Source organism: Micromys minutus, assembly GCF_963924665.1.
Source record: "Micromys minutus genome assembly, chromosome: 11".
NCBI classification, from domain to species: Eukaryota; Metazoa; Chordata; class Mammalia; order Rodentia; family Muridae; genus Micromys; species Micromys minutus.
Window position 1 is genome coordinate 37,930,504 of NC_137980.1, and position 20,299 is coordinate 37,950,802.

At 42.7% G+C, this 20,299-nt stretch overlaps 1 protein-coding gene across 1 annotated transcript in view; it reads right to left on the bottom strand.

The window, feature by feature from the left end:
- Positions 1-20,299, bottom strand: part of DOK5 (docking protein 5) — a 136,533-nt gene that overhangs the window by 45,627 nt on the left and 70,607 nt on the right. The gene's annotated exons all lie outside the window — the stretch shown is intronic.

Genomic DNA, 20,299 nt, shown 5'->3' on the forward strand with positions numbered 1-20,299 from the left:
AATAAGTATTTATTTACAAGATAAATAAGCCTTTCACGGTGGCAAGCTTAAACTCCCCTTAACACCCCCTTAACTGTTATACAAAGGAATATGCCTCCCATCAATCTTGGCCTGCGGTGATGCTGGACCACCTCCTCCATCTATTACCCCAAATTCAATAAATGCCTGGCTTAGGAAATGCCCGGGAAGAGAAATAAATGCCCTCCGTGGGCGCATTAATCCAATCATTTTATTTCCCAGCCTCCTAACCTCCAGGGCCCCTTCTTAGAGTGTAAATGCAAATTTAGCCTCGTGAAAGGCCACACGGTGCCCTTCAGAGGCTTTTCTCACTCCGGTGTGCCCGGGGACTCTGCAGGGCACAGCTTACCCTCCATGTGCAACAGACCCCTCAGCACTCGCTGCACACAGGTGCGTGTGAACAGTTTCGTGCTGGAACCCAGTCCAAGCTGTTGCCGTTATTTATTTGTTTTGCTACTTCCTCGTCGAACCCTGGGGATCCACTGTGCAAACGGCACATCATCTCTGCAACCCCCAGGTCTGACTCGGGAGATTTTTGTGCACAGAAGCAACACCTCCAGGGTCTCCAGATCCTTGTGTCCGAATGACCGTGGTGACCCTCTGTGTTCTCCACAGCTTCCTCTTCAAACATGTACCTACCACGCTTTCTACAGCCTAGCCAAACGGGACTCTACTGTGTGAAAAAATAAATCTTCATTTAGACCTTACCTACTCACTGATTCCCTATTGGAAACTCCGCCCCAATATTCAAACCTTCCAAAGCTCCTCAGTGCACAGAAACCTTCCACGGTTTCCTTCCTGACGCTCCAGGGACTACAGGAGTGATTGGTTTGGTTCTTATCTTGCCTAAGGAAGAGTCATTTCCTCCTGGCAGGCACTGTATTTCTGTCCATCACTGTTTTCCAGGTATGACACACAGTGTGTCTGCAGGGAACTGAGGGCTCTCTGAGTGAGTGCATTTTCCGGCGAATGCACACTGTTGACACGGGGCGCCATCATGTCCAAACTTCTAAGACCTTGGACTCATGGGACCTTAGCAACTTCAGTTCTCCATGTGGGCCCAGCTTAAGAGGGTTTTTGGCGCCCTCTGAGGTCCCAGTATGAGTGTGTATGAAGGCGTGACCAGTGTGTGCAAAGAACAGCAACTACAGCTTCCCCCTCATACATGTTTAAAGCCAGAGACTGCGCGCACACAGAGACCTCCAGACCAGACAGCTACTCTCCCTGTGCTGTGCCTAATAGACACAGTGAGGTTCTGGGTTGCTGAGATAGCCAAAAAAAAAAAATCCCTGATCCCACACTGTATGTGTGTCTGTCTGCAATTTCTTCACTCCTTTACTGTGCCCAGTGTGGGTTTTATGCCACCAACCTTCTCCTCTGGTCAGAAGTCACTCAACAAACACATGGACTCCATGAGCAAAGGACTAGACTCACCCACAGACATGTCATGGAGGTCCACGTCCCTGGGAAGACTGCTCTGACCTCCATGTGAGGCCATTCTTCCCTTTCCTAAGCTGTCATGCATGGGACTTGAAGTTCTAGTTGAGTTTCTGATGTTCTAATCCCTATCTCTCCAGCTCCAGGGGGAGACTTGAGTCATCTGACAATGGTTTCCTGGTAGACAGAGTCAAATTGTCAGACCCTGAGACCGCACACACCGAAGCTCCCAGAAGCCACAGCCTGGGCTTAGCCTTTCCAGATACATTCCTGTTTGATCTTCATAAAAATCTTGGAGATAAATGTTAGTATTATTGACATTTTTCTGATAGGGGAAACTGAGGCAGAAGAATGATAAAATCATACAACTAAGTTGATGGCTAAAACTGACAGAAGTAAGTAGTGGTGTGGAGCAGAGTGAACGGCCACCTGTCACCTCATCTGGACGCTGATGAGCACTTCAAAGTTCTCAGCCTCCAGGGCTCACCTTCTGCTGGAAGATGTGACTCCTTGCCCGTGGGACACGGGTAGGGCATGCGTGTGTCAGGCTGGCCCTCCACTGAGACATGACTTAAGAGAAGTCTGAAAACCAGCTTAGGACTTTGAAATATGTCCCTTCATTACATATCCATTAAAGGGCCAAGAGGAAGACATAAGTCACAGGAAACAGCCAGGAAATGCAGGAGAATTGCATGAGTCAGAAAACAATTACCCACTCTGGAAATTGGTTTTGGTAATAAGCAAAGCAACACCCCCGTTCCCTGTCCCAGGGAGGAGAGTGACTGATCACAGGGCAGGCAGGGTCAAGATTGCACATGACAAAGGACGACTGTTTCCAAAGCAGTTGTGTATGCCAAGCTCAGAACTGCGGTCTACTGCGCATGTGCACACTCCAACCCCCCCCCCCACAACCCCCCTACACAAGCCTTACTTTGTAGTCTAGACAAACCCATGCCACACCCTTGATCAATAAATACTACATGCTAAAGACCATAACTACCCTCTACAGGCACCTTTGTGTCTGGTGAGACCTTTGAAAATGTATTTATTTTTCATTTTGTCCTTCAAATGACAACTCAGGAACAGAATGGATGAACTTTTGCTCTTTTTACAAACACAATGGGATTGTTCTGAGGTTTTTGTTTGCTTCGTTTGTTTGTTTTTGTAGCAAGAGTGAGTTTTGTTGAGGTCTCGGAGATTTACTTGATATAACTGCTTTTTGGCTCCAGGCTTGTACCTAAGCAGCAGAGGTGACTCTCGTGGATTGATTTAAGCAATCTCAAAGAGGGTGGGCAACAGAGCTGACATTAGCGAGGTGACTCATTCGGGTAACCTTCAACTTGATGCTCTTTGCAGCCTGGTGGTTTTTTTTCTGTCGCTATAATAAAATACCCCGACAGAAGCTATGGATAGGAGAAAGGGCTTGTTTGGGCTCACGGTTACAGAAGGAACACTGACCACCCTGGTTGGAGGCCGGAAGGAAGGAGAATGAGGACATCCCACAGCATTGCTTTGGCCGTTCAGAATGAGAGAAAGAACAGGAAGTATGGCCAGTCTGTCGAACCTCAAAGCCCACCCCCAAGTGATGAACACACATTCTGAATGCTCTATAACTGGGGAGGGAGGCAGGGGGTCATCACTCCCCATTAGGTGGGTCCTCAGAGGAAAGTTACCAAACTAGACGCTGGGCCCCACAGACTGAGTACATGCTCTCTCCGGATTGACCAGCATCAGCCTCTATAGACTGTGAACAAAAGGAAGAATGGCAGGACACCCAGCCCCTGAATGTGTGGGCTGTGACTGCAGGTAAACATTTTTCGGTCACAGCTTCCCTTCCCCTCCTCTGCACAGCACCGTGACTAAGCCTAATTATCTAGTTCAAAATAGGGTTAAATTCCCACTTTTTTCGACACACTCCTCTCTGTAATGTTTATCCTGACAGTCTTTCCTAACAGAACGCTATCTCAAATCTGCTAAAACCTTTACAGATTACCAAGGCTACGAGCACACACTTCTGATATCTCCTTGTTATAACTGATGTTCAGTCATCCCCACTGCAGATAGAGCATAAGCATCGAGAGCAAAGTCACGTGTGTGTGTGTGTGTGTGTGTGTGTGTGTGTGTGTGTGTGTATGTGTGTGTGTTACAGTCCCCAATCAAGCCTTTTGATTGTATTTTTTTTCCTCACTATTTTGTGACTCTCCAAGTTAGGATGGGGAAATCCAAGAAGAATCTCAGGGTGTAAGAGAAAATTCGAGGAGGTCATCTGTAAATGCCATGTTCCTGGGGGTGCTGGGGGAGGGGGAGGTAACTCTCTTAAAGCTGTTAAATTTGATTAGCCTGTAAGAAAGTTTCCCCATCACCCACAAAACCCCATTTTAAGGAGACAGACAGATACTTGCTATGAGCTGCTGGCAAGGGTTAGGCAAATAAATAACAGAGCAGGACAGCTCTTTTCCTCCCACACAACACCAGGACGGAACCTACGAAACCTCTGAGTCAATCCACTTTCCAGAAATCAAGAAACCGGGCAGGGGCCCCCGGTCTCAGAAGAGTGCAGAGCCCATCCACAGGACAGCTCTGGAGAAAACAAACACAAGGTACTTCCTCACCATGTCCTCTCCCACCAGCTCAGTCGAGGGAGATCAAAGAAAAAGCCCAGCGCATGCCTGCTGTCCCAGAATCAAACAAGGTCAGGAGGATGTGATGCTCAGGCTTTTATGAGGGAAACGGGAGGGACCTACTTCTGATGCCTTGCCTGCGTGGCTCCCTACCAGGGCCTAGCGGAAGACTGCAATGCGCCTTCAGTGTGGCAGTCAGACACAAGTGGGTGCCAGCAAAAGTTAAATGCTTCTCAGGGTAGAATGTGCGAGCACAAGTTTGCAGACTGGGCATCATCACAGAGAAGGTTTAAAAGGCCCTCAGGATCTCCAGCCCGGTCGTTTTCTCTCTGAAGGTTACTTGTTAGGATGAGAGAAAGTAGTTGTTTTCCCAATGTGCTGACCCTAATGTGAAGTTCCAAGGCATGGAAAGAAAGAAGGAAACAGATCCCAGTCAAAGGTACTCGCTACATCCCTAGAATTTAATGATAAAGGAACAGAGGTATATGAATCATATGCTAAGTTTTTAAAAAATAATACCTTACATGTGCTCAATGCACTGGGTTAGGGAGGCTGAAAAATTCACGAGCTGAAATAAATAAATAAATCAACAAAATATAAAGTAATTCATAAAAGAGTTAGAATCTGGGGAAATAACGATTGAATAGAGAAAACCACCAGTGAAGAGGATTATATTTTGTCAACTTGAACCAAACTATTAGAGCCAGCTGGGAGAACCTCAATTGAAGAATTACCTCTATTAGTTCAACCTGTGGGTGAGTCTGTTGGGGTATTTTCTTGATGAATGATAAATATGGGGATACCCAGCTCACTGTGGGTGATGCTATCCTTGGGCTGGTGGTCCTGGAAAGCATCCCAAAAGCTGTCTGAGCCAGCCAAGGAGAGCAAGCCAGCAAGCAGCACTGCTCCATGGCCCCTGTTTCAGCTCCTGCCTCCAGGTTCCTGCCTCCAGGTTCCTGCCTTGGAGTCTTGGCTTTGTGTTCTCTTGATGATAGACTGAAACCTTTAACCCAAATAAACATTTCCTCAACCAGGTCCCACTGGTCAGTGCTTGGTCACAACCACAGAGATGCAAGCTGTTGCAGAAGCTCAGCATAAAGTTGATGGAGAACATAAAAGGCTTAATCTCAGCCTGGGTCATTTGAAATGATCCAGTTAAGACCGTGAGACACCATCTCCCGGACCAACATGTACATTTTGATAGTTCCAGAAAAAAAAAAAAGGAAGGGACTGAGACATTCATTTGAGGGATGACCCAAAGTTCCTCAGTGTGGAGAGACGGAAATGGACATCCAGAGAAAGTCCAGAGGAAGCTCACTAACATGGGTACAAAGAAACCCCCAGCAAAGCACGTGCAATGACAGCCCTGTTATAATCTCAGGAGCCAAAGGACAGAGAGAAAACTTTGAAAGGGAAAAAGCAAACTGGACCGCCCAAAGATCATCACAGTATTTCTCCAGAACTGGAAAAGATTGGCTTGATACAGCCCCAAATGAAAAGAACAAACTATTAAGCAACGATTCTATATCTGGCAAAACCGTCCTTCAAAATTAAAAGAGAAATAAAGGCTTTCCTACATAAAAGCTGCAGAGTTCGCCTTTGATTGCCTTACAGGAAATGCTTAAAGGGACTTCCGACTGAAAGGGAACCAGAGATGTGGATGCTTGAGATTTGCTGATAAAGGTGTAGATCGACAAATACATACCGCTGTAATAATGCAGAGATGCATTAATTATTAACTCTGGTATAGAAGCAAAAGAGCAGAGAATGCTATAACCGTAAAATAGATTAATGTGTATGCGACATGGAATGTATTTTTTTCACTAGTCTTCTAAAGCAGAAGTTGGAGAAGACTTATGTGGTTTTATAATTGACGTTATTAGGTAAAAGAAATGTGTTACAGCTAAAATACTCTCAGCCCTATCATAATCACTCATGCTCACATGCTTCACGGGAGATACACAAAAGAACAACAACAAAACCCACAAATGACGAAGACAGTAGAGGCTGGCAAGGACAAAGGAGACACCTATGCTAGGCAGACCACAAGATGTCAATTACGTCTTACACATTGGTAATGACTTGAAATGTAAATATATTAAACTCCCTGATCAAAAGCACGAAGCATGGATTAATGATCAAAGCTCAAAGTAAAGTACCACTTCATATTCAAGGACACGGATAACTAGAGACTGAAAAGGCCATCCTGTTATGATGAAAGGGAGGACAGCCATACCTCCATCCTATAAAATAAACGTTGACTCAAAGAACCATTGCAAAACACAGTAGACACTGTGGTAATAAAACATCAGTTCCCCTCAAAGGCATCACAGTTATAAATCTAGGCACCTCAAAATGGAATGTGAATAAACCTCAATACAATAATGGGGTACCCATGTCTAATAATAAGCAGGGTGTAGGACAGAATTCTAACAAGGGAGCAGGGTGATTGTACATCAATGAAGAGCAAATGGTGCTACCACCAAACAGTAACTAGAAGAACATGTATGTCCTCCTGAGTTTAAAGAGAAAATTCTCCAGAACAGACCACAAGTCAACAACTAATACCAGCAACTGGAATCAGCAGAATCAGTAGAAGGATCAGCAGCGGTTTGAGGCCAGCGCAGATGACAGAAAACACGTGGGAAAAGTTTCCGAATACGTGGAAATGAAATGCTGCCCTTAAACAAGTAACTGTTCAAAAATGAAATCAGAAGGAAAACTTTAAAAAATATCTTTTTTAGATAAATCAAAGGGCAGACACAGGATGCCATACCCGGCAGCGACAGTGAAGACAGTACTGGGGGAAAGAGGGCAGCAACTACTATAGTAAAAGAGGAAACATCGCCAAACAAAGCAACATTTTATCACAAAGAACTTGAAAAGGAAGTGGAAAAACTAAGCCCAAGCTGAGCAGATGGAAGCAATAAAAATTATGATAGAGATAAATTCAGTAGTAAATAGAAAAGCGATTTAAAAATCAATGAAACTAGGAGTTGATTTAAAAAGTATATCAACAGAATTGAAGATTTGTAGACAAGGGTGGGGAAAAGGCTGTGTGACTGAGAGAAAATTTGGGGGTCAAAGGGAAGAATTCTTCTAAAATAAATAAAATCAGAAATGGGAGGAAACACAACTAGCAATACAGAAACAGAAAGGATTTTAAGACCCTCAAATGAACAGCTAAGTACAAAACACACTACAAAGGTTAATTATGACGAAGCATAAAATCCAAAGACTTGTAATTAGTACAGAGAAATCCACTGAAAACTATAAAGAAATTTTTAAACAACTAAAGTCTAGAACCAGATCATTACACTGGTCAATTCTATGAAATACTTAAATAAGATGTGCATTTTCAAAGTCTTTCAAAAGTTGTAGAGGAAGGAACAATCAGATTACACGTTCTGAGACCAGGATTGCCTGATTCTGAAGTCAGACAAGGGCATTACAAGGAAAGGACACATGAGCCAGTGTACTGTTGGTATAGATGTGAAAATTCTAACAGAACACTAGCAAACTGACTGTGTCAGTATAATACAAATATCACACCTAGCACATTCATTACTGAGATTGTTTTATTCCTGGAATTCAAGGATGGTTCGACATAAGAAAAGAATCTATGTAATATGAAATCTTAAACAACAACAACAAACCCATCATAATAATCAATAAAAGCATTTGAGAAAACTAGCATGCTTCTCATAGGTAACAGCAAAAAGTCAACAAGCTATGAATGGAAAAAAATTATCTCAGCATCATGAAAGCCAAATATAAAAAGCCCATATCCAACAATATGCCCAATGGTGAGAGCTGGGGGGTTTTACCTGTAGAGAATGTGTGTGAACTGTCTCCCAGACAAGGGATGAGTATCTAAAACATACCAAGAACATCTACAACTCAGTAATAACAACAGTGAAAGTTAACTTAAAATTCAAACTAACCATTGTGGAAATGCAAATTAGTTGAAGAAACAACGAGACAGCCCACTCCTTAGAATGATTGTCATTAAAAAAAAAAAAAAATGAAAGCTGTGATGTTTTGATAAATATGGGTTTCTTGGGAAGAATGTAAAATGATTTAACAACATATAGGTACCTTCAACTATTAAAAATTGAATTATCATGTCTCAACATACTCACATTAGAATATTTATCCAAAGGAATTAAAGACAGAATTGCGTATTTGGGACCTGAAGTGTCAAACAAACTTCTAGCCTTCAATACCCACCACAATGTAAGCAACTTCCATTTAGACCCCACTTCCTTAAGGTTCACAGACCTCCCTCAAATCACTTTACCAACCGGGGACCAAGTATCCAAATACACAACCTGTGGAGGATGGTCCGCCTTCAAAGCATAATGGTCAGGAAGTAGTATTCCCATTCCTATGCCCAAGGTACCATTCTGCACAGCAGCAAAGGGGAGAATGTGGCTCTCAGCAGATGACTAGGTAAAGGAAATGTGATACCCTGGCCACGGAGATTGGAGTAGCCCCAGAAGACTACTTCTCAACAAGTCCTCACTCCCATGTCCTATTTACCATCTTTTCTCCCCTACGTTTGGACGGTGGGCTAGAAGGGGGATCAGGCATTTGATAACACTTATTAAAGTAGGTTTTGAAAGATCTAAACCTACGGGTGATGGGAACCAAACCCAGTTCCTCTGTCATGGCAGCTACTGCTTTTAATCTCTGAGCCGTCGGTCTATCCCCTTCATTGTATTTTTTTATGTTAAATTCAGTTTATTGCAAGTGATACTGATTTTCAACTAAAGGCAGTAATAATTTTTTTTCCTTATCATTGTAAATTTATTGAGACCAAAACAGCTTTGGAAACTTAAAACGTAGCACAAAGCAAATAAATGTAGAGGTGACTGTAGGGGGAAAATATTAATCGAAACAGTAAAACTTTAAGGAAACTATCACCAGTCTGTTTCTGCCAGTCTGGCTCTACCCTTAGGAAACTGACTTGTTTTATTTACACTCTCCGAGTCCACTGCCCCTTGAAGGGGTAACCAGCGAGACATCAACAAGAGAAACAGATTCCCATTTGTTAGGCAGAAGTGAACCAACGGTTTTCTGTAGAAACATGGCTATAATCTGTTCACCACTCAGTATCCCAGGGCTTACCACTCGGAATGGGACCACTCGTTATCTTTGTTACTTTGGGTTCCATTTCCCAAAATGTATTCCCCACGGGAGAGACAATTGAACACGTCCAACTTCATGGTACAAGCCTGAAGCATCTGGTAAGTGTGGCTTACGGGACAAAACAATTATAGAAAGGGGTCACTCATCTGAGATCCAGGTACCTCACTTTCCTCATTGCCTGGAGCAGGGGCTGGGCAGGGTGGGGAGGCAGGGAGGGGTGTTGATGGGAGAAAATAGCAGCAGACTGAGCTTAATGTTATATAAACACACCAAAACAATAATAGGTAGGCAAAATTAAAAATCATAAGTAACTTCTGCTTTTTTGGGGGGAGGGGCTATTACCTATCTGGTTGGGGGAGGGGCTGCTCCCTATCTGATGGGGGAAGGGTGTTACTGATCTAGTTAGGAGGGCTGTTATCTATCTGGTTGGGGGTAGGGATTGTTACCTACCTGTGGAAGTTGTAAGTTATCTGGTTGTGCTGGGGAGTGTTACATATCTAGTTGTGGAGGCTGTAAGTTATCTGGTTGGGGTGGGTAGTATTACCTATCTGGTTGCTCTTTGCATATAATAAAGAGATACTGTTGAGGCCTTAACTTTCCTTCTCTTTTTCAGAATATATTTAAGGCCATTAATTAACTCTAGAGATGTTTCTCTTGAAAAGAAGCCAAAATCTGTAGCTATCAAGAGAGATTAGAAAAATTTACACCACTTACTGAAAACATCAATATTAATACATTTTAAAAGTTTGCTTTTTTTTTCTCCATAAATTGGATGTTTACATTCAAAAGCCTTACGTTTCATTTGATTTAGGGGAGGTAAATGACCATGAACAAAATCTGAATTCAAAGAAGGCAGGGGCTCCTTGAAACTTCAGATAACAAAAGAAAATGATGTCTTTGTAGGAACTTTTTTTGTGTGCTTAAAGTATTTGTCTAGACACTGGTGTTGGACAAGAAAGGGCTATGAATAGTTGTGTGAAAATCGTTCTCTCTCTCTCTCTCTCTCTCTCTCTCTCTCTCTCTCTCTCTCTCTCTCTCTCACACACACACACACACACACACACACACATTTGGAGGCATTTCAACCAAACCAAAGGTACATTTTGTAACTCACATAAAATGTTATCTTGAGTCACAGATTGGGTTATTTATTAATAATGGTTCACTCCTTCTAAACCCTTCCAAATGTTGGCTGATGACTTTAGACTTGGACACCCAACGTGATTTAGTCAACAGCATGTGAGCTAAGCCACATGTGAGAGGACTCTGACATGTGTGTGTGGTTAGCTAGTTTCCTCTAAAGTTTCAGCCCTCCCACACCAATCCCCCTCCTCTCCCTAGGTTTCAGCAGGCTGTAAAATCAAAACTGAGTCAATGTATCCAACTGTTCTCAGTCTCCCCACAGCCAACCAGACCCCTGACCAGACAGAACTAAGGCAGAAGATAAATATGTATTGCCATAAACCACCAAGACTTTGGAATTATCTCCACAGCAGATGTGGCTAATACATCCTCTATTTGATTTCCTTGTTGCCAAGACTTCTCAGAGTTTTACTCTCAAATATCACACAAATATTTTGCGACGAAATTGCTTTTTCTGTTTAGAAGGCTGGATTCCCTATGCAAATATACAATAACCAGGGGTTATATTAAAATCTTTGGCTATCAATTCTATTTCAGAAGTTGAGTAACTTTATATGATTATTTTTCTCAAAAGAAATCTCAGGGTACAGAAGAGCTAGTCTAATTAATTCAGTGAAGAGATGAATCCCACACTACTGCAAATCTCAGTAGTGACAGTTTCATATCAAGTGGCCAGGAGAAAGGCCACCCATATAACCACACCACAGAGCCCTGTATGATTGCAAGGGGACCAACTGTCCATTCTCAGGGGGATGTAGCATCCTTAGTAACCACTGTTAAACAAAGTACAGAGAGAGATGGGCTGAGACCCCCACCAAAGTCATGTAAATAGCATTTCACAGGGAAAGGCTGGTCTGTACTTAAACTGGAGCTTCTGGCCTTGGAAAGACCATTTCTCCTAAACGCACACTTCTAACAAACAACAATCTAACAGATGAACAGAGGACCGTCTGAAGACCTCGACAGTGCACAACTGAGAGTGCTAACACTTTGACAACCTGGTGGACAGAATGTCGCCAAGCGCTAAGCCACCTCTTTAAAAGGCATCATTTCAGCTGGGAATGCCACTCAGCAGAAGAGAGCAGGCCGAACACTTGCAGAGGCTCCACATGTGCAGAGACCATCCACCGACCTCGGAAGCACCATCAGTCTAAAGAGATAACACCCCTACAACAGAACCTACCCTCCAGCCCCAGATCCCACAATGGTGAAAGCAATGACATGAATTTCTAAGTTAGAATAAAGTATCAGTTTTAGCACAAAGGCCTTATCAACTACCCCTCCCCCCCCACCCACCCACCACTACTTCTAGAACCTAAAGTATGCGAAGGAGTTCAGTTCCTCCAAGGCCTTTTCTTCCATATGGGCACACTTACCACGGTGGTTTTAAAGTTCAGGATACCACAAACACATCCTCCCTGTCAGGCCCAGCAAAGGGCCCATGAACCAATCACATCAGGTTAAAAAAAAACCAAACAAAACAAAAACAAAACCAGAAGACTACAGTTCCATGAACCTTTACTTGTGTACACACCGATGTAGGTACCACCCAGACACATGAAAAAACATAATCAGTTACATGTCTCCTCTCTGTGTTCAATACTTTGCACTGACCTTAAGACAATTGGCTAGTTCTGTCTTAAAAACAATAAACAAGCAAGCAAGAATTTCCTCCATGCACATACAATCAGGTCACCTCTATTTTTTATTTATTTTTTTTTTTGGCATTTTCTGCATTTTTTAGTCTTTTCTACTGATAGAAGGCAGGCATGAAGTCAAATGCATGTTGGGGACTATTTTTTAAACATAGAACTGACTTCTTTTAAATACTATATTATTTACTCCTTAAGGATCTTACGCATATATACAATATATTTTTCTCATGTTCACCCTTCATTTTCCCTGCTCTGGTCTACCTTAAGTCTTTACTCATAACTCCTCCTAGTTTAATGCCCTTTATAAAAATGTTAACTATAATCCACCAAGTCCTATTAGTGATGTCCCCAGGACTGAGGCCATCGACTGAAGAACGGGTCAATCCACCAGACTATACCCTTAAAGAAACCTTATTCCCCACCCTCAGCAGCATCGACAGCCAATAATTAATTCCTCAGCTACAAGTAGAACCTCAGCCCCACCACTGCTAAAGGTTCATTGGCCTGATCCTGTGCAGGTCTTATATGGCTGCTCCGATAGGACCACAGTGTTCCAATCATGTCTAGAAAACACGGCTTTGCCCCGTCCTCTCCAACCTCTGGCTCTTACAGCCTCTCAGCCCCTTCTTGTAGGTGTGGGGCATGATGTAGATATCCTATTTGTGGATGAACACGCCACCATTTGTTCTCAGTGTTTTGGACCTGTTGTGAATCTCCTGGTGCTGATTACTAAGGAACACACAGTTGGATTATCATAATTACACCATACCCAATAAATTCATTTTACTATACATGCTAAATGTATTTAAATTGGTGCTTATGACAGCTTTTTGAAGGACGACTTCCACCCTCTGTTAGTCTTTTTTATCTCTTTTAAATCCTTTATTTAAAAAGAAATGTAGGCCAAGAGATGGTGGTTCACACCTTTAATCCCAGCCCTTGGGAGCGGAGGCATATCGTGGCTCTCTCCTGAGTTCTAGGTCAGCCCGATCTACAAAATGAGCTTTAGGACAGACAGGTAGCCAGGACTACGCAGAGAAAGAAAAAGAGGGGAAAAAAAGGAAGGAAAGAAGGAAGGAAAGGAAGGAAGGAAGGAAGGAAGGAAGGAAGGAAGGAAAGAAAGAAAGAAAGAAAGAAAGAAAGAAAGAAAGAAAGAAAGAAAGAAAGAAAGAAGAAAGGAAGGGAGGACAAATGAATGAATGAATATCTTCTCTGTTTTCTGCCTTTTGGTCTCTTTCTGAGAGTGTTTTGCATTTATGGTTTCCTTTTACAGAGGTTTATTTAGAATGCTTTCAACAAAAACGTGCCCAAAGACAAACACAGCGATGTGTCAAGTCCACATTAAGAACCTTTTCCTAGGTTCTATTTGCTTCCTCTCTTTCTTCACATGCAGATGTAATGGGAGTCTGTGAATGCATGCTCCCATAAACATTCATTTGTGGTTGACATTTCTGAAAGTAAATTATAGTTATCACACATATCATCTCCACAACTCCAGTAAGAATTCCTTACAAATAACAAGGTTCGCATCACTGAAGCGCCATCCTCACAGTTAAGAAAGCAGGGACGGATTCCTTGTCATTTAATTTATATCTCATGTATCAAGTCCCTCCACTACGTCTCTGAGCTGTATCTGCATCTACACTCATCACCCAGGTGTGGGACCCAGTAATGACTTGAAAGGGGCATTTGTTCTTCCATCTCTGAGCCTCTCAGTTTCAGAGTCCCCACATTTAGTAAATGACGTCTGCCTTCAGAAAGGATCGTGTGCTACTTCTGATGGAATGTTCCATGTGCTAGACTTCTTCGGTTTTCCTATGATGTCTCTCTACTCCTGTAATGGATGCTCCATCTCATAGTTTAGGACAGGTATTAGAGATGCAGCTCAGTGGATGCGCACTTGCTTAATGTATACAAATTCTTACAATGTTTCCAGCACATAGGCCAGTCACTTGGTAGGGAAGTAGACAGAAGATAGATTAGATAGATAGATAGATAGATAGATAGATAGATAGATAGATAGATAGATGATAGACAGATAGATATTAGTATGTAGGTAGGTAGATAGATAGACAGACAGACAGATACTAGGTAGTCAGATAGATGATAGAAATAGAGATACTAGCTGTTACATAAACTTCTATGCTGAGCACACCTTATAAGCAGTGTTGCATGCCCACAGAAAGCAAAAACTGTCATTCTTAAATTCTTCAAAGATTCTACCGAAGGACCAATACCAAAATCCTTAAGAAGTTCAAGTATCATGAGATAGTACAGTACCAATGCACAATCTACACAAATTCTGTGTATACTTTAAATTATCTCTAGGCTACTTATAATTTATAATACAATTCACTGCCATGTAATTAGCAGTTGCTCTGTATTATTTAGGGAACCATGAGAAGGAAATTTGGTCTGTATATGTTTGAGATAAACATAACAATCATGGGCCTATAACACAGGCAAGAGACAACAGAATGCTTTCTCATGTGGGCCAGGTAAATCCACAGGCTCAGAAAATATGAATGTGGAAGGATATCATAATACTCCCACATGTTAGTCACGTGAAGAAGCTACCATTCCTCTCCACACCAAACACCTTTTGAATTGTATCTGAAAATGTCCCCTGTCACTTGATTACGTGCTCCCAGCACACTGAAGCATGTACCCTCAGGATCTACAGGAGGTCTTCTGCACCCAAGCTCTGCTCTTTTATGCTCACACCATAGCACATTAGGTTAAATCCTGTGTCAGTGACGGCCTCATTCTAGACAAATACTAAACCAATGTACTTTTTCTGTTCCACCCCACACTGCTTTTGGTTAAGTCAGTGTGGAAACATAGACCCCAATTATTGCTAGGTAAGTTTATTTTTTTAATTTCAAAACATACATAGTTAATAAATTTGTTCAATGAGCAAGTCCCACTGTCTGTGTATACACTGGCATGAACGTTCATCACACAGTCTTACACATGGGCATCCTCCTTAGACTTTTGCTGGCATGTTTTCAGGTGATATATGTCTATGAATATGTGTATGTGTTTGTGTATATGTATACGTGTGTGTGTTTGTGTGTGTGTGTGTGTGTGTGTGTGTGTGTGTGTGTGTGTATACAGGTAGCCTGCTGTTGATGGAGGTGCATGTGTATGGACACCAAGTCACCATATTCCTCTTTGGGTCATCCCAGCAAGCACAGCCCAAGCACACATTCTTCTGCTTAGGACAGGATGAGATGTGGGCACAGGAGGACAGGAGCGTCCCTTTGGCTTACACTTCTGACAAGATGGAATCGGACAGTGCTGTGCTTCTCAAACCATTTGATAATTCCTGTCTTCCATCATGACTGGGCTCTGAAGTTCACGCCTACATCACAGCATCTTCCCTTCAACAGACTCTGGGCAGATGGCGTGGGCGGGCCAGCTCGCCTTTTCTGAAGCAATGTGAGAAATAACAGAAGGCAGCCTCGTCAGCGGCATGCTTTCCGGCTGGCTCCAGTGTCTGATCGTGTTGGAAGGTACTGCCTGGAAGTCAGTCTGAGAAAAAAAAAAATCTGATTCTCTCAAAAAATCAAGATAGATCCCAACAGCAGATTTTCCTCCCATGCTCCCTGGATTCCTCTCAGAGAAATAGCCCACTTTCCACTGCTGGATGTGACAAAGCTGTTTTTGAAGAATGTCAGTGGACAGTCCCTGGGAGTTCCAGAACGCTCTTAGACACCTCTACAACCCAGCCACATTGCCTTTATGACCTTCACAGAGGTCATTGTGTATAGGAGAGACCTAGGTCTAGCTGTGCTAAGTCAACCATAATGGATTTCATCACTTGAAAAATATAGCCTTGACTTGGAGGCCCTCTGGAACTGGTCTCACTCACGGGACCTTTAATGACACATGGAAGCAGATATACCCTTTGCTTTTGTTCACCGTTCGCTTGGAAGCCACACCAGCCACAGGCCCCAACAATCTCTTATGTCCCCTCCGAGTGCATGCAGTGTCTGTCCAATGGCACCACTACTGATTGTTCCATTTCAAACCGAGGTCCTCTTCTCACACCCTTACATTTTCTCCCCTGACTTTGCTTTCTCTCTGGCGTCAACCATGTACACCAAGACCGGAAGTAGTTTCATTATGTATTCCTTTGTCTTCCTCACTAGAATAGAGAGGCAGGGAATCATGGATTTGGTTCTCCACTGTATCAGCAGTGCTGAGAACTGTGACCTACAAGAAGGGGGACATTCTTAAAGACTTGTTAAACAAAAGCTCGGACTCCTGGGGTGGACACTGTCATCAGATCCAGGGACCCAAGCAGAGTGATGGACATCTGAACGGCATGCTAAGGGCTGGACTATTCCTAAGTGGTGGCGGGGATGCTGACTGGAATCTAGCCAGGCAGATTCCCAAGAATTATGTAGATCAAGTCTACATGAATGAAAGGGAACGGTCCAGGAATCTAATCCACAAAGATCCAAAATTCCCAGAGTAAGAAAGGGACTCTCAGGCTTGTCTGGGGCCATCTACAGAGCTCTGTGTAACAGACAACATAATGAACTCATAATAACAATGTTTGTGACCAACATTTATCTAGTTCCCAATTCACACGTGAAGTATCAAGTTCAATCTTATCAATTATAGTCTTTTTTCTCATAATTTTTATATTGACTATATGAGACAGTTGAGCCCTGAGGGTTTTAAGTTGTTCCCACACTGGTAAAGAACAGAGACAGAAATACAAATGCAGACATGGAGGGTACTCTACTAAGGCCCCCAGCAGCAATGAATCAATGCGAGTAAAGGAGCGAGGAGTCAGGGCTGGCAAGATGGCTCAGCGGTTGAGAACACTGACTGTTCTTCCAGAGGTCCTGAGTTCAATTCCCAGCAACCCCATGGTGGCTCACAACCATTTGTAATGAGATCTGATGCCCTCTTCTGGTGTGTCTGAAGACAGTGATGTACTCACAGAAATAAATAAATAAACCTTAATTTTAAAAAAAGAAAAGGAGTGAGGAGTCCTCCACTCTTCAGATAGGACTGGGCCTCCCCAGGGTGGGTTTCAAGGATGGGTAGGGGTTTACAAGGCAAAGGAAACAGAGATAAATTTCCAAGCAAAATAAATGACTCAGTCATGGACTGTATGTAACCTGTAAGCTGAATTAAAGCTCTTCTTCCCACAAGTTGCATTTGGACAGTATTTTACCACATCATTGGAAAAGCAGTGTGCATGTGTGTGTGTGTATGGGTGATGGTGGTGTGCCTGTGTATGTTTATGTGTGTCTGTGTGTGTGGTATATGGGTGAGGTATGTGTGTCTGTTTATGTGTCTGTGTGTGTGATGCATGTGTGGATTATGTGTGTGTATGTGTGTGAATGTATATGTATGTATGCATTTGTGTATGTATGTTTGTGTGCATGTATGTGCATGTGTGTATGGTGTATATGTGTGTATGTATGTATGTATGTATGTATCTGTGTATGTGTATGTGTGTATATGTGTTGCAATGGTTACTATGTGGCCCAGGTGATCCCATTTCACTGGGTCTTCAGGGACATTGAAATCTTGAGATAAATGGCACCAAGTAAGAGTTGTGTGTATCTGACAAGATCATTTATTGTGGCTTTGACCTTAGGGAGGGCAAGAATTAGAGCAGAGGACAAGAAATGGGGTCAGGAGAGCCCAGCAGTCAGCTAGCCAATGAGTGATTAAGATCTCCCCTGGGATTAGAGCGAGTCTAAGGACAAGGCAGGGAAGTCTTACGAGCTAACTGACCACTGTACACATTACCATGGGCCAGTGAAAAGAAATAAATACAAAATTTTGGGTAAGTCTGTAAATATGCCACCCAATTTAAAACTACTAAAAATAGGCTACAAATTAATTTGTCTGTTTCAAAGTTACATGCCAGATGTCTTATTCGTCATAAATGATAGTGTTTGCTGAAATAAATGTTTAACAGGCAGCAATTAGCAAAGTGGCCATACTTTAAAAGTTTAATTTGCTGTTAAGAGGGTTTTGCAATAACAACTTAGAAAACAATTGCGAATTACACAATTCAATTTTCCAAATGGATTATTTTGCAACTAGATGAAGAAACGGTTGAAATTCCATCTAGAGTTTCAAGGGGAGATTCACTCAATTGGATACTTAAAGGCATACTCCCTTGAGAAACACAAAAGCACGTGGTAGAATTACCCGATTAGTGGGCACTGCCTGGGAATATTCAACCCTGCTCCGGTGAGCTGAAGTCTGAAGCCATTTAGGCAAAAAAGGACCTGACTTCCAATTCTGCCTGTTTTCTGCTCATGGTAATTTATAGATGATGATTTATTTATGTTTACCAAGAGAAAATGAGACCACCGCCTGAACGGCGCTTTTCTGCTTTGCCTTTGTTGGCTGAATCCTAATTATTTTTTCCCTTGTGGGACCGAATGAATTAAGTGAGCGATTCACTTTGTGTATGCAAATTGCAAATCTCTGCAGAAGCCTCAAATTACTTCATTCTTAGAAGAAGAAAAAATGGAGGCCATTATTGAGCTGAAAACGAAGAGGCTTAAACCCTTTTCCTTTTGTAGGTCATCTTCAAAATGAACACAGTATGAAAACCATCCCTTTCTGAGCCCACCGCATGCCCTGAAGTATTACTAAGTAACCCACTAAATTAAATTATAGTTATTATTATCACATAATTACAGTGCTTTGAATTTGAGGGTACTCTTACAAACATTTCCATTTTAGAAAGTTCAATAATAGATTTTTACATAATGCATTCTGAAACTTCTAACTTGTCTGCGAGGCCTTTTCTGCAAAAATAAGAGTGGTTGAAAGACAGAGATGGTGGTTAGAGGGAAGCCAACACATGGAGGCATGCTCAAGCTGAATGCAAAGGCCCGAGAGGAGAGCCTTGTCTCCACCTGAGAGTCTGTGCTCAGAGCCTCCAAACGCAGCGGTTTCGGGCAAACGTTTTCTACAACACGTCTGAAGAAAGAGCAAGTCTAGACAGTTGCAGCCCAACCCCTGTATTAGTGGGTTTCTGTCTCTCTAAAAATATCCCTGCACCCTTGGTCATTTAAAATAAGCTGAATTCCTGCCTGAATTTTGAACTGTCTCCCCAAGAGTGGTCTTTATTTGTACAAGTGGAATAAGAGGAATGGCTCCATCTGTTCTGTGTCTTTCTTTTGACAGAGGTATCTGAACCGCTAAGCGTGGCATCTGAGGCTGGTAGGGGAGACTCTGGGATGTAGGAAACCCGTGTCAGCCAGCTGTGGTTGTACAATCCCAGGTGACCTTTCCAGTGATGAATGTAGGGCAGTTTTCAAACCAAGGGAGCTACAGTTTTTTTGTTTTTTTGTTTTGTTTTTTGTTGTTGTTGTTGCTTTGTTTTGTTTTGTTTTCTTTTTTGGTTTTTGTAAAATGAGGATTGAATTCTTATCAATGAAATGTCAGAAACATTCCTGTGCATAAATTGTTGAAGGAGTTGTTGTGGGGTAAGTAATTTGTACTCTGGAGCGGTTTTATTCATAAAGAATACTCTTTAGTTACCAGCAGGGAAAGGGGGAGGGGCTCATAGCTGCTGCTACCAAATCACTTATGTCAGAAGCCAAAATATTCTATCACAGAAATTGTCACTACAACTTATGCGCAGCCCAACCAAGGGCATGAGGAAACCTGGGGTCAGAGATCTCCTTACACGCATGTGCAGTGAATGGCTCTATTCCCTGTGAATATACAGTCTCTATGTATGTGAGAACGTGTTTCTGAATGCTTCATAGAGCAAAAGGTCTGAAATGGATTTGTTAACCTACTAGTCATTTTTACACAGATAGAGACTAAGGCCTGACGTCAGACTTTGTTTCCTATCTTAGTATTCAGACTTTTCAGAATTGTTGAAACGTATTTCAAGGAAGATGTGAGATTTTTATAAACATCACAAAGTCTAGCCTTGGGAACTATAGGGACGGAGGAGGGGAAGCAGCCTCTCCCAACACACTGTCATGAGCTAAGCCAGGGTGGTCAATGTGTGGGGTCCCCATGACGAGTGGTTCCAGCAGACTAACTCGGCATGGACCCCAGAGAGTCACAGGGGAGGATCAGACACGGCAGAGATTGGGAGAGATGACCACTTTTTGCCATGTGGACCAGGAAAGGTGGGGGATCATGTGGGACGAGGTGGGGGTCTAGGCAGAAGGAAGACTGCAAACTTGGCCACAGGCTGGACATGGAAGGATGGGATGGTTTGTATATGCTTGGCCTAGGGAGTGGCACTATTAGGAGGTGTGGTCC